Raw genomic sequence first — 14588 nt, 5'->3', positions numbered from 1 at the left:
AGAGTGAACTTTAATTAATTATTCTACATAAATCATCTGCTGAATCTTCCCCAGGTAGATCAGAGAAGGACACAAAGTCCTCTTTAATGGGCATAATTTCCTGAATTGTCCAAGTGATTATGAAGAACTGATGCCCATATGCTAATTCAAAAATGGAAATATCTTACATTAAGATATTGATGTAAACCTTGATGAGTGACTTTCTCCCAAAATATTATTTCCTCTCCACCATATGCAAATGACTTTTGAGTATCATAAGGTTACACAAGGTTTCTCTGGTTACATAAGTCCAGATGTTAAGTAGTTCTCACAGTATCAACAAATACAAAGTCGTTATGGAAATGTTTCTGTAATATGACATTCAGTATCCCATATATAAATGTCATAGACAGTAACTTTTATATGAATTTCAAATCTTAAAAGACAAACAAAACTGTTAAACTCAGGTCATTATTTTTTTTTACTCAATATTTTCAGGTCATATTCAGATTTTGGTAAAAAGGAACCAAAACATGGAGAAGTCACATTATAAACACAGTTATGAAATAAAGCATAATAAATAAAGTGTAATCACAGGATCAGGGACAAAAAGAAACCAAAAACAAGTATATCCCAATGTAGGGCATCTTTGGCTGAAGTGGATTATATTTAATTTGTCATAAGGAATGACAAAACAAGTACAAAGAGTAGTAAAAATATTTATATGCTGGATGAGACAATCTGTTTATAAAGTGAAAGGAGATTTTGTTTATTGAGAGATTGATATGGGCTAAATGTCTACAGCCCCTCCAAAATTAGTAAGTTGAAGCCCTAAACCCCAATATGATGGTATTTGGAGGTAGCCCCGTTTGGAGGTAATTAGGTTGAGAAGAGGTCATGAGATAGGACCTTTTTGATGGGATTAATGCCCTTATAAGAGGAGGCAACTCTCTCTCTACCCACATAGCAAGAAGGTGGCTATCTAGTAGCCAGGAAGAGGGCCCTCAACAGGAACAGAGTCTACTTGCACCTTGATGTTGGACTTCTCAGTCTCCAGAACTGTGAGAAATAAACTGTGGTTCAAGCAACCCTGTCTATATATGGTATTTTGTTATAGCAGCCTGAGCAAACTAAGACAGTGGGCAATGAACATGAATCAATTCAGTTAATATTTTGTTTTTAATGTCTGAGTCTTAATGCTTTTTTAAAAAAAGAAACTTGAAAATATAGAGTTAAGAAGACATTTCAAATTATATACAGAATTAACTTTATGATCTTTTCTGGGAAATATTCTCTAGTGCAGGTTTGCAGTTCATCCTAATCAGATAAGGAAGGCTTTGTTTACTTTTTAGGAAAGCAGAAGTCTTCTCACCTGGCACAGTCTAATGATAGTAATCAATACAACTATTGTGAAAATATAACACAGACTTCTAAAACCTGGAAAGCTATGCTACCAGTACCTACACTGAGTCATTCAAATAGCAGGTATTTCTGAATTATTGATGAGAGGCAATGAAATCATTCTTATTAAAACTGATAGCTTTCTTCATTATGTATTTGAATTAAAACTGCTCAAACATATATTGAGTTATCTGCAAATATATGAGAGTATGAAAATGGATTCAACTTTTGAAGAAAGAAACCCTGAGATCGAATACATTATTTGGAATAATTGCCAAAGGTTAGATTTACAAACATGATAAGAATGTGTGCTATAACATAGCAGTGACATAATTATCAGTGATGGAGAGGAAATAGTCCCTGGATACCACAGAAGGGACACTCTTCCTTGTGCCATGGCCATCATAACTCAGTGTTGCCTAGTGATGAGGGCTGAAGCTGCGAAGCAGGGAAATCAACTTTTCAAACCCTTGCAGCCAGCTCTGTCTTGTCAACTGTTATTGGCCAACATTCTCAATGGCTTTGGGAAATGTGAGTCCCAGAGCTGGACTCTAACATACTGCTGCAATTATGACCAGTATAGACACAGGGAAACTACTGTAAAAGAGCGTTAGAATCTAGGTATTCACACACCGCACTCAAACATTCAGTTCAACCCCCAGCTTCTTCCAGGATAGAGTTTTTCCAGAGACACAGTGTGCGAGGTCAATTCCCATAGATTTTTTTTTTTCCATCAGGATTGCTTTAGCATCTGCTAGACATTTAGCCAATGTCATGAAAAAAATATATAAGGTTAGTTTTATAACAGTCGCACAGGCTACAAGGGCACTGATCTGTGCAAAGATGAATGACTATTTTGGAATCTTCCTCTTCCTTTCAGGGTATTGTGACATGGTTCCTTTATGGCAAAGCCAAATGATGAAAGAAACAAAACTGGTCTGAGTCCTGTCAGCCCAGTTTCCAGCCTGAGCCCTCCAGGCACTCAGCACTGCCCACGGGCTCCCCAGAGCTGCTACTAGCTCCCCAGAGCTGCTACTAGCAGCATTCCACTGGGATTGAAACTCCTCCCAGAAACTAGAACCTGGCACCCTTGTCATTCTGTTGTTTTGTTTTGTTTTTTTAGACAGGGGCTCCTTCTGCCACCCAGGCTGGAGCGCAGTGGCACAATCACAGCTCACTGCAGCCTTGACCTCCTGGGCTCAAGTGATCCTCCCACCTCAACCTCCCAAGTAGCTGGGACTACAGGCACACACCACCACTTTCGGCTATTCTTTTCAGTTGTTTGCAGAGACAGGGTCTCACTATGTTGCCCAGGCTGGTCTTGAACTCCTGGGCTCAAGTGATCCATTTGCCTCAGCCTCCTAAAGTACTGGAATTACAGGTGTGGGCCACTGTGCCCAACCACCTTGTCATTCTTGGTGAGCCTTTCCAAGGCTCCTAGTAAAACCTGACTGCTAGATCATAAGCAAGCTGATTCACAACCTTGGTTGCCCCATCTTGACAACATATTTGCACTTCAACAGGGAATCAGTGGATTATACTATCATATTATTACCAACTACAATACAATAACACTTAAGTAACACTTGCTATGAACCTAGCATGTATTAACTCATTTAATACTCACAACAGTTCTCTGGGGTGGAAATGATTCCTTTCCCAGTTTTACCAATGAGGAAACTGTCGCACAGAGAAGGCAAATAACCAGCCCAAAGTCACATAGGGAATGAGTAGCAGTGCTGCTCTTAGCAGGTACTGACTCTCAATGCACTGTGCAGCTATGAGACAGGGATCCCAAAAGTTAGGTCTTAGGCCTCAAAGACTTGCTTTATCATTGACAAGCAATGATAAAGCACATCTCTCTCTCTCTCTCACACACACACACACACACACACACACACACCACTAAAGGGTTAAATGAAAAGTCAGAATAATAATGGAAGAAAAGCCACATAGCCCTATATAATTTATTAACTAAAAGATATTAGGGACAATAGGCATGCTTCTGGAGTTCCAAGTAGGGTGTCCATACTTCAGACAGGGGTTGTCAAGAAAACGAGGGGCTTAAATTCAACTCTGAAAGATGGGCAGGATTCACAGGCAAAGATGAGTGGGAAAACTATTCCAGGGTAGAGGAAAGAAAAGGCAGCAGAGGATCCGTAAAAGATTTATCCCAAGACTAAAGGGCACATTAGGCCACCCAGACAGCAACAGACGGCACAGGGCCTTGAATACCAGGCTGAGGGACGACAGAACACAAAATACAATGGAATTATACTGAAAAAAAGACATTCATTTGAACAACCAAAAAAACCCTACAGCTATAGATCGAGCACCCACTAGTAGGTAGGACACATGCTGGAGGCCACACAGTCCCTGTCATGACACCCAGAGGCGAGAAGAAGACGGGGGCACACGCAATCACAACACCTTATGCTAAATGTTCAAACAGGAGCAAGCACAGGTGATGTACACAGAGGGTCTGTGGCGTGGGGCCTCGAGCCAATCTTAAAGGATGAATAGATTGGCAGGGTTTTGCTACTGTGACCTTGCTAAGGATTTCCCAACATTTGAACTTTTATTTTGGTGTGCTGATCTTATCGCTAATGATCCAGTACTGAAGTCCTGTGATGGTATCATTTCAGAACAAACAGTACTTTATGAATTCACTATATCTAATGGGACCTTTCATAACATCTGGAAATAGAATACACTTGAAACATTTTCCTCACTCCTTCCTCTACTTCTAGAGATTGTTCTCACATCTACTGTAGGATTTATAGGTAACTTTATTGCTATCTTTTTACAGATATCTCGTTTGCCCAACAAGACTGTATACCCCTCGAGGGAGGAATCTAGAACATAACATATTGCCCTTTACCCCTGTAAGCTCTCAATACTGTTTGACAAGCACCTGATGACAATAAACATATAAATTTTTATTAAAGTTTAATGTGATCAAAAATTAATTTTAGGAAGTAGAGTCAAAAGAAGTCCCAGTTGCATCCCCCTGGCTTTGATAAATCAGTGCCTCTTTAAGCCTCCTTTTCCATACAAACTTAAGTCAATTAACTCCCAGAAGGATTCTAGAGCTTAAATGAAATAAAGTATGAGAAAGCATTCTGTTAATCTAAAAGCAACATATGAACATTTGGTGTTGGTGGTAGTTGTAGTTTTATTCCAGATATTTCATTAAAACTCTGGGTCTTATTTTGCAATTATGCCAAAAGCACTTTTCCCAGAATTATTTGGCACCACCCTTGAACTAGGCTAGCATTTCATCCATCTGTGCTCATGAATTTATGTTCATGTCTGTTTTCATGTCTACAGCCTGATGGGGGCCTGTGAGGCACTGGTTCACTGGAGAACACACTATCGTAATATGGACTGGAATGATAATTCATTATCTCCAGGAAAGAAATAACTATTCACTTAAAATAAAATATTCTGTAGAAACATTTTACTTATATTTGTAACATCATAAATCTGAAAGAAAGGACCTGAAATCCTCTCTAACATTTCCTTTCAACCTGCTAACAGGGTGAAAAAGGAACAAATTATTTTGATCTCTTAAGGGTTGGAGGAAATAGCTTATAACCATAAAGATGACTTTAGTAATAAAGACCAACTAGATTTTCACTTTCACTTTGTGGAAGAAAATAATCAAATGTCAATTAAAAATTTATAATTTAGGTTCCTCAGACCTTATCAGCCATCATGAAGCAGATTCCTATTTATTAGTTTTAGACTCCTGATTAAATATTGTGCCAATATAGCATAATTTATAATATAAATTTGAAGCAGGCCCCAGAACTTCATTTCCTTCTACCTTTCAAATAAGCTTCCTGTCTTAGAACAAGCCCAGCGGGAGGAACAAGTAACAGTTCACATTACAGAGCTATTCTAACACTATTAGACACTGAGGAAGTTAAGAGGGTTAAATAAAGCACAATCTATACACGAGACAAGGCAGTTTAGACAGAAATGTATGGGTGCTTCTTTCTCAGACCTTTTATGAGTTTACAGTTGAGACCAGAATATAGATCTCAAGGTTTATAATACATTTTCCTATAGCCCTGGACTATCATCAGTTATTTTTACTTACATCCCCTAAATGTGCTATAGTCTAAAAGAATAATTTATATCCTTAGTACATTCCCATATACGTCATCTAAAATTGTTTTATTTTGCTGTTAGGGTTCTGATAACTTGAGAATTACCATAAGCTATCAATTCTAATGATATAATTAGTTTCAGAAAAAGGTTTATTACTTAGCCCATAAAAGAAAAAAGTGGCTGAGCACAGTGGCTCACACCTGTAATCCCAGCACTTTGGGAGACAGAGGCGGGAGGATCGCTTGAAGCCAGGAGTTTAAGACCAGCATGGGCAACAAAGCAAGATCCCATGTCTACAATTTTTTTTTAATGAGTCAGGCATGGTGGTTCATACCTGTAGTTCTAGCTATTCAGGAGGCCAAGGCAGGAGAATCACTTGAGCCCAGGGGTTCAAGGCTGCAGTGAGCTAGGATCACGCCACTGCACTCTGGCCTGGGAAACTGAGAGAGATCCTGTCTGTAAATAAATAAAAATAAAAAAGATAGATACTTTAACATACATACCATACCAATAATTTTTAAAATGGAAATATTCAATGCTGGTGAGTATGAGAATTGACAGGCATTGTCATTCACTGAGAGTAAAAACATAAACTTTCTGAAAAGCAAAGACTTAAATGTAAAGATTTTTATTGCAACACTTTTCACAACAATCACAACTGAAACAAAGTAAGTGATCAATAATAAGGACAGTTAAATAAGTTATGGTGAAAATAGGTAAATAAGCTATAGAGAAAAATAAAATCTTATATCCATATCATGGGAAAATAGAACTTAACTACATGGGAAAATGCATCACGTTAAATGAAAGAGTAGGACACAAACCTCTAGATATAGTACAGTTTATATTTGTAAATCTATGTAGCTCAAATAAAATGTATTTTAGAAAAAGACTCGATAAAAATGACACCAAAATGTTATCAGGGATTATCTCTGAGTAGTAAAATTAGGACTTATTTAATTTTTTTCTTATACTTGGCTGGATTTTTAAAAAATTATTATTTATCACTTTAAAAATACATATTTAAAAAGGAATTATTTTAAATATAAAACATTTGAGTGACAATTGGGATGTCCTTGTTCCCGGAGTTCCTGAAAAATTATAGAGTTACTAAATTGAGGTCTGATCATTCATCTAATGCCTTGTGCTTCCCAGTATACGGAATTGAAAGGGACTGTCACAAGGACTTTGAGACATTCTTAAAAGATATGCACACCTTTTACAGGGAGCCTCATTACACAGAAAATAAAATTGAAATGTGTCATGTTTACTCATTCAAAAGAATGATAATAAAGTCTTTTATTTAAACTCCCTTATAAATGTGAATTGGGGCATATTTGTTCATTAGTTAAACACAATTGCACAGGCATGATTTTGAAATAGAATTAAGAAAGGCACTCCATAATAGCTAAAGAAGCTTGCCTTTGCTGGATTGGAGCATGTTAATCAAGAACACAGCGCTTCTTTATTTTATGTTCCAGGACACATGTGCAGGACATGCGGGTTTGTTACATAGGCAAACATGTGCCATGGTGGTTTGCAGCACCTACCAACCCATCATCTAGGTATTAAGCCCCACATGCATTAGTTATTTATCCTGATGCTCTCCCTCCCCCTGCCACCCAACCCCCCAGACAGGCCCCAGGAACACAGTACTTCTTAAAAGTCATAGGCAGCATGCATGTCACTTTGTATGATTCTGCTTTATGTGTTTGGTGTGGTGCCTTCCTCCTTTGCTCTACCTTGAGCCAAGTACCTTGAGGCCAAGTATGTTCTACCTTAACTTTGTCCCTAAAAGTGCCCTGAACAGTTAAGAATTCCCAGTATGACTCACAGGGACCCACTCCTGCCACTGCTCCAGTGCTCAATTTCTCCTGGAATCCTGGGCCCTGACTGCCATGTCTCCTCTTCACCCCACAGTATAGGAGGGCTCATGGTACATTGGTTTATTGGAGCTCAGAGAGAGCAGGCCCCGTGCAGAGTGGAGCGCACCTGCCTGTGGAACAAGGTCTCTCTACATAACCAACACAGACTGCTAACTACCAGTCCAGGCTCGTCACTCACTTTCCTTTGGCATGGTTAACCCACACATCGGGCTTGTTCAGGCAGCACCAGTTCCTCCTTTTTATCCTCCTCAAAGCCACACACCAGAGCTCACTCTGCCCACTGCTGATTCATAGTGTCCCTGTCTTTCCCTGTCTTTCCCCCATCCCACTCTTGGCCTCAGATCAAAATGCTTCCAAACATTTCCTCAGAGTCATTCAGAGCTGGCCTTTCCTGTTTTGTACTTGCCAAATGTTTCCTGAATTGGTCTCCCATTCTAAAACATGCCCCACAACAAATGTCAAAGAAAGACATCTCTGCCCCGCTTAATTCAATTTTTTTCCACATCTCTTGAACATGGTTTTTTAAGGGTCTGAATTTCTTCCCATCTTTGCCCTATTCTCCCCCATTCTACCCCGCCCCTCCCATCCTAAAATGCAGCAGGACCACCAGGTCACAAGGTAATACAGAACTCTCACTCACATCTCTTCAACATAATCATCAACACGTGGCTCAGCTAGATTTACATCATAATGGATCAAGGCAGGGAGAGGCTACTTTGAATACATACAACATTGGGATGTAGTTTTTGTTGGTGCTGAGGTAGAGGTGGGGGTTTGGGAGGGTGTGCTCTTTTTAAAGCCATAACATAGCAACCAGTAACTATAGCAGACACATATTAACATATAGGCTCAAGGTTTAGGTGTTCCACGTTTGTAATTATTTATTATTTGGTTGGCTTTTCTGTTTTGGCCCCTGCACCAAACATCACTTGTCTGAACAAATGACTGGTAGATTCCAAAAGTTGCCCAGCCAACTTGAGACAATGCCATTTTGCAAAAACAGTAAATAAATATCATCCAAATGTGGGCAATCAAAAACAGCTACAAAGCAAATGTTACTGAATCCAGCAGTGGGGCTAAGTACTGGATAATGTATCATTCAGAATTTAGGAAAACAAATCAGGCTGACACAAGCCCCTCTCACCCCCAAAATGCCAGTAGAGTAAATGGGAACAGACAGCTAATGTTGGATAATTAAACATGGAGGAATTATAAACTCAAAGGAAATGTTCTTGGTGGAGGCATTAAGGTGTTTTCATTGCCCCACACAGAATTGACATCAGATGTGTTTGTTTGCTTTTCCCAGGAATCAAAAATGCTATGCCCAAGGAAATGCCATGTTAGTTGAGTTTGAGGAAGAAATTTTACCCAAACTGGCCTTGTAGTAGGGTAGGACTTTGCACTTGATTTCTGCCTTTAAAGATAACCTATTGAACAAAGTTTCCTAAATTAAAAGATGGAGATTTCCTTCTGCCTAAAACATAATTAGAACCCAAAATGAAATGTTGGATAATACCTAAAATTGTGAGAATATCTCTTCTGTAAAATACTTTTACAATTCCCTCTTTCTCAAGATTACCTACTACCACAATGATAATTAACCAAGTTTAAGCATGTGTTTTCTTGATTCTGAAAAGTCTGAATGTATTATGGCTCTGGATTTCTAAGTCTGGAAATGTATTAATTTTTAAGGATTCTAAGCAGTGGTTTTAGTTAATTTTACATAGAATTGGATAGAACTATGGGACTGTATTTAACAAGTACATATGCATCAGATTAGTTTAACTTTATGATAACTTGCTTCTCCTAAATTGTTACTAAAAATAATTATACCTAAAGTCATCCAGAATGCCATAATTTCATGAGATGACACAGCAGGTAAATTGGTTTCTCCAACTCCTACCTTCTACCAGATTGTTCTGTACAGAACAATCATGCTTCCAAAGACAGCCACCACTAGCAAGACCAGGAAGAAATTCTTATCACCCCTAATCAAGCAGATAAATTGTGTATGCTCCAAAGCATTCTTATTGAGGAGGAAAACTGAGGAGTTGTAGAATATGCTACAGTTACTATTAGAAAAAGTAAAAGCCAGTCACCTGAGACTCTTTACTCTTTGCCCCCCAATTCTCAGTATGCCACCTTTCACTTTGATCTCCTAAGTCTCATTTCACTTCCCTAACATTAGAGTTTAGGCACATTCAATTTTATCTTACTTTGGATTGTTATAAAATCAATTAATTCTAGTCTTCTTTTGTTTTCCTTTTTAGTTTATATAATAAGAGAACACATGCTTGTTCCAAAAACAAAATTTTAAGCCCAAACATAACTTTATAAGGTAAAAAGCAAAAACATCCTCTTTTCTCCATCTTGTCTCACTTCCTGAAGACAGCCACTGTCGGCTGGGCGCAGTGGCTCATGCCTGTAATCCCAGCACTTTGGGAGGCCTAGGCAGGGGAATCACGAGGTCAGGAGATGGAGACCATCCTGGCCAACATGATGAAACCCCGTCTCTACTAAAAAAATAAAAATTAGCTGAGCCTGGTGGCATGTGCCTGTAATCCCAGCTACTCGGGAGGCTGAGGCAGGAGAATAGTTTGAACCCAGGAGGCAGAGGTTGCAGTGGGCCGAGATCGAGCCACTGCACTCCAGCCTGGTGACAGAGCGAGACTCTGTCTGGAAAAAAAAAAAAAACTACTGTCAACAGTTTGGGGACAAAAAGGCGTATGTGTGCCTGTATGCAGGTTTAAACAAATGTATATAAATTTCTTCTGAAGCTAGTTTTTTTTTTTTCTTTTTTTTGAGATAGAGTCTCGCTCTGTTGCCCAGGCTGGAGTGCAGTGGCGCGATCTCGGCTCACTGCAACCTCCACCTCCCGGGTTCAAGCAATTCTCTGCCTCAGCCCCCTGAGTAGCTGGGATTCCAGGCGCCCGCCACCACGCTCAGCTAATTTTTGTATTTTTATTACAGGTGGGATTTCACCATCTTGGCCAGGCTGGTCTTGAACTCCTGACTTCGTGATCCACCTGCCTCCGCCTCCCAAAGTGCTGGGATTACAGGCATGAGCCACCTTGCCCAGCCATTTTTTTCATTTAATATACAGCATCTTGATTTTTCAGCCAATGTGCAAAATAGCTAGCAGACACACATTTTTTGCATTTCTTCCTTTCCCTACAATGAGATTGCCAAATTAAGATTTGCTGTCAAAGGAAGTAAAACAAAGAAACCTGTCAGCCTCATACTGCCTTCAATCTACAACTGGTGAGGACAAAAGGGTAAACATACACACATTAATATACGTACATAATAAACATATAAATTATCCTACATGGCTAAATGTTAACATAAGTAATACATGTACATTGAAATCAAGTTAATTTTCAAAGGCACGAAGCTAAGGAAGACATCTGCGTAGGTGGGGAGACTTAATGGGTTCTGATTAGGGAGGGACACCATGTGGAAATTTCCTGGGCTTTGGAGCCAGAAACATGAGGTCAAATTTAACTCTACCTCTTACTGATTATGTGGTTTGTGTAAGTTGCTTAACCCTTCTGAGCTTCCTTTTTGTCATGCACAGAACTAGGGGAAAGATTTATCTTACAGAGATTGAGATACTAAATGTTTAAAATGGTGTCTTGAACATAATAAGTACCCAAAAAAATGCCTTAATACTGTTAATAGTCCAGACACTATATATGACGGAATTGGTGATCCAATACTCACACCACCAAATACCTGTGAACTCTGCTTTTTGTCTTTGTGTTTTATTTGCCTTCACGCTTTTATATTTATTTGTATAGAGATGGAAAGTGCCTTAGAAATAAACTGCTGTAAACATGAAGGACACAAAACTACTTAGTAGCTTTAATGCATTATTGAAGTGATGCTCTCTCCTCCTATTTCCCCAGAGCATCCTGCACTGGGCTCATTAACAATGTCCCATCCTTCCCCTAAGCAATCCTAAATTTTACTTACACCTCGTGATAAATACAAGTCATCTGACTATCACTAAACAACTGACCATATCCTGCACCTCTGCTAGCAGCTTGACGTGTCAAAAGCCAAGCTTCCCAAAGAGGAGGATCCTATCCTCTTTTACTTAACAAGGCTAAAACAGATGCATACACTTTTAGCTGGCTAGTGCCCACATCTTGGGGAAAGGACCTACCAAGTACACATCTCCTTTTATTACATATTTTAGTCAACTGTATGTCCACCCACCCTTCACATTCATCTATACTTAAGAGGTTAGATTTCTAGAAAATCATGGACTTCTAGAAGGATTAGGGGAAATTTTGGCCACTATAATATCCAACCATCCTCTTTTCCATGTGAGAAAACTGGGGCTCAGGAAGATGTGACATGCCCAAGCACACACATCTATTTAAATACCAGTTGGGATTAGAACCCCAACTCTTTAAGTCTTTTGCACACTAGTAAGCAAGGTATTATATGTTCCAGTAGTTCTGTGAGGTGCTTATTCAATCTTTTTGGGATGAAAAGAAACGTCCGTGGTTGCGAATGCATTAGGGTAATTAACCCACCTGTCTGTCCATGTGGGGATGGGATTAACGAGGGGGAAAGTTGCGTTTGTATTTTTCCACCATCTTACCTAAATTTGCAGGAAAATTGCTCTATGGGCAATAAATATGACCCAGAAAGACTAGCAACCCCCAGTAGTATCTCAAAAGGGCTCCAGAGACATGTTAGACCAAGTGGAAGTAAAGCACGAGGTGGGGGATGTCTGCTAGGATGGTGGCTGGCAGAGCAGAGGTATTTTTTTTCCGTATTTATTAACCTGGGAGGGCAGACGTTGTCAATTTCCTCCTCCTGCCACACAAGTGGCCGCGTCCTTGTCACTGGGGCTGTGTGGAGGTTCTCACCTCCTCCTTTTTCCCAGGGATGTTTACGGCGAGGGCGCGGGTCGGCCTGGGCGGAGGAGGACCGGGGCATCGGCGCCCACCCCCCCGTCCCCACCCGCGGCAGCAGCTGTGGGCGCCCGGCGAGGGCTCCCTGGGCAGCGCCTTTGTTTTCCCGACTCCAATTACGTTTGCGGAAGTGCTGCCAGCACGGGGCGCGCTGGGGGCGCAGGCGGCAGCCTCCCCCAGCACCCCACAAAGATGACACCCGACACGGAAGCCGGGGGAGGGAGGGAGGGAGGGAGCGGCGGGCGAGCGAGGCCCGAGCGGAGACAGCGGCGCACGCTGGGCTCCGAGCCCCGGCCCCGAAGCCCCTTTCCCGGCAGCAGGTGTGCGCGGCTGAGGTGCCTACCCGCCCTCCGGCTGGGCCCGTGCGGGGCGGGGGAGGCCAGGGCGGGTCTGCGAGCCCCTTCTCCGCAAGCCGGGCCCGACTCACCTGCTGCGGCGGCGGCAGCGCTCAGCTGCGCGGGGCGCGGGGAGCCCTGTCCCCGGAGCACGGGGCGGCGGCTCGGGGCCCCGGGGCGGCGGCTGTCGGGGCAGCGCGCACCATCCCGGGCTGCTCGCGCGCTCCTCCGGGGCTGCGACGGGCTGGGCGGGGCGCGGCGAGGCGAGGCGAGGGATGCGGACCGGGTGGGGCCACGGAGGACGGAGGCGGAGGGCCCAGCGCTCCCGCCGGCGCGACCTTCTCTCCCGCTGCGGCTCCTCCTCCTCCCCGGCCCGGGCCTCACAGTCGCCGCCGCCGCTCACTACCGGCTGGACCCGTTTCAGGGCCGGGCGCTGAGGACCGGCCGCCAGGTGCAGCGCTCCGCCTCCTGCGGCGGTGGCGGATGCGTCGACTGCCCGCTCCCGGCCTCCAGCCCGCCCCGGCGGCCCGGAGGGACCCCTGAACCCAGCCGGGCCCGGGGAGCACGCTGAGGAGGCGAAAGCACTGGGCGAGGCTCCATCCCTACGGCACCCTCCACCCCCCCGCACCCCCAAGCGACTCCCGCTGAGCCCCCAGGCAATGAGTGCGGGCCAGGAAAGGTGGGGGAAAATGTACTAACATCCCTTATTCCTTGAGCGCCTTTTAAGTGGCACACACAATGCTAATGCTGTCAGTGCGTTATCTCCGCGTCTGTCCCAGGTTGACCCGGGAGGGAGGAGCTGGCGGGGTGCGGGAGACAAACGATCTGTGAGTTTCGGGGCTCACCAAGAAGGGGGAACACTGAGACGAAGGCACCCTTTTTCAGGAAGCTGCTACTGGCATCTTGCTGAAAAGCCAACCGTGTGTGTCGCACTAAGAATATAATTAAAGTTGTATTTCTAGTTAAACACGCAGAGAGTTGGGGGAGAGTGGAGTATTCACTTGGCAAGTATGTCTGTGTGCCTGTGATGGGCTTTGGGGGATGCCACATCCTGTTCTTAAGGAGTTTATTGTCTTGTTCTGGCAACAACCACAAGAGTGACAATTGTAGCTAACGGCAACAACGACAAGAGTGACAATGGTAGCTAACGTTTATAAACATCTATTATGTATGGGGCACTGTGTAGGTACTCTTTGAGCCTTATAACCCTATAGGTGTAGGAAACGTTATTCCCATTTTACAACTGAGGAAAGCCGAGGCTGAAAGTTAATGTGACCTATCCAAAGTTACTAAACAGCGAAAGGGAAAGCATGCTTCTTTTGTCTCCAGGCTTTAAGCTCTTAACCATGAAATCATACTGGTAAGAATTTGATAGGCCCTGAAGTTTCTGAATTTTGAGTCCCTCTTTAGGAAGAATAAAACAATTACAAATACGAAGTTTCTAGGGCCCCTTCCTGAGCTTATGAAGGGTCTCTGAAGCTTAAACTATAGTAGCCTCATGCTAAATCCACTTTCAATATTGACGTAGATATTCAATCATTTCTTTCTCCAGGCATTTCTTTCTCCTGTCAGGAACACGAGACACTGGTCCCCTCCTTGAAACTCTTCCCTTCTCTTCTTTTGGTGCCCCGTAAGTGTTGGATTTTCCTCCTTGAAACTCTCCCCTCCTCTGCCTTCTGTGACCCACAAGTCTTGGGTTTTCCTCTTCCTCTGTGGCCACTCCCCTTTGATCCACTTGAGTTTTAGTTTTCCTTGGGTTTTGTTCTAGGCTTTCCTTTCTTCTGATTCTGTTTGTTTCTGCGAATTCTCTCACTCCTTGGCTTCAATCACAGAATATTTGAGGATGCTCCAAAAGCCCTCTCTTGGGGTCAGCTTTTCTCCTGAGGGCCAGATCCTTATGGCCAGTTGTCCAGTGGGATGTGTCACAGGCACCCCAACCTCAC

The 14588-nt window shown here is 42.7% G+C and overlaps 1 protein-coding gene across 2 annotated transcripts in view; it reads right to left on the bottom strand.

The window, feature by feature from the left end:
- MFSD6 (major facilitator superfamily domain containing 6) overlaps positions 1 to 12874 on the bottom strand; it is an 82443-nt gene extending 69569 nt beyond the window's left edge. For both annotated transcript variants that reach the window (XM_063595496.1, XM_063595495.1), the window contains exons 1-2: positions 12738 to 12874; positions 5831 to 5952 (exon numbers count right to left, since the gene is read on the bottom strand). The gene's annotated coding sequence lies outside the window, so the exon portion shown is untranslated. The remainder of the gene's footprint in view (positions 1 to 5830; positions 5953 to 12737) is intronic.
- Between the last annotated feature and the right edge of the window lie 1714 nt (positions 12875 to 14588).

This window comes from Pan paniscus, chromosome 13 (assembly GCF_029289425.2).
Source record: "Pan paniscus chromosome 13, NHGRI_mPanPan1-v2.0_pri, whole genome shotgun sequence".
NCBI classification, from domain to species: Eukaryota; Metazoa; Chordata; class Mammalia; order Primates; family Hominidae; genus Pan; species Pan paniscus.
The sequence above is the reverse complement of the archived record's forward strand: the minus strand, read 5'-3'. Positions and strand labels throughout refer to the sequence as shown.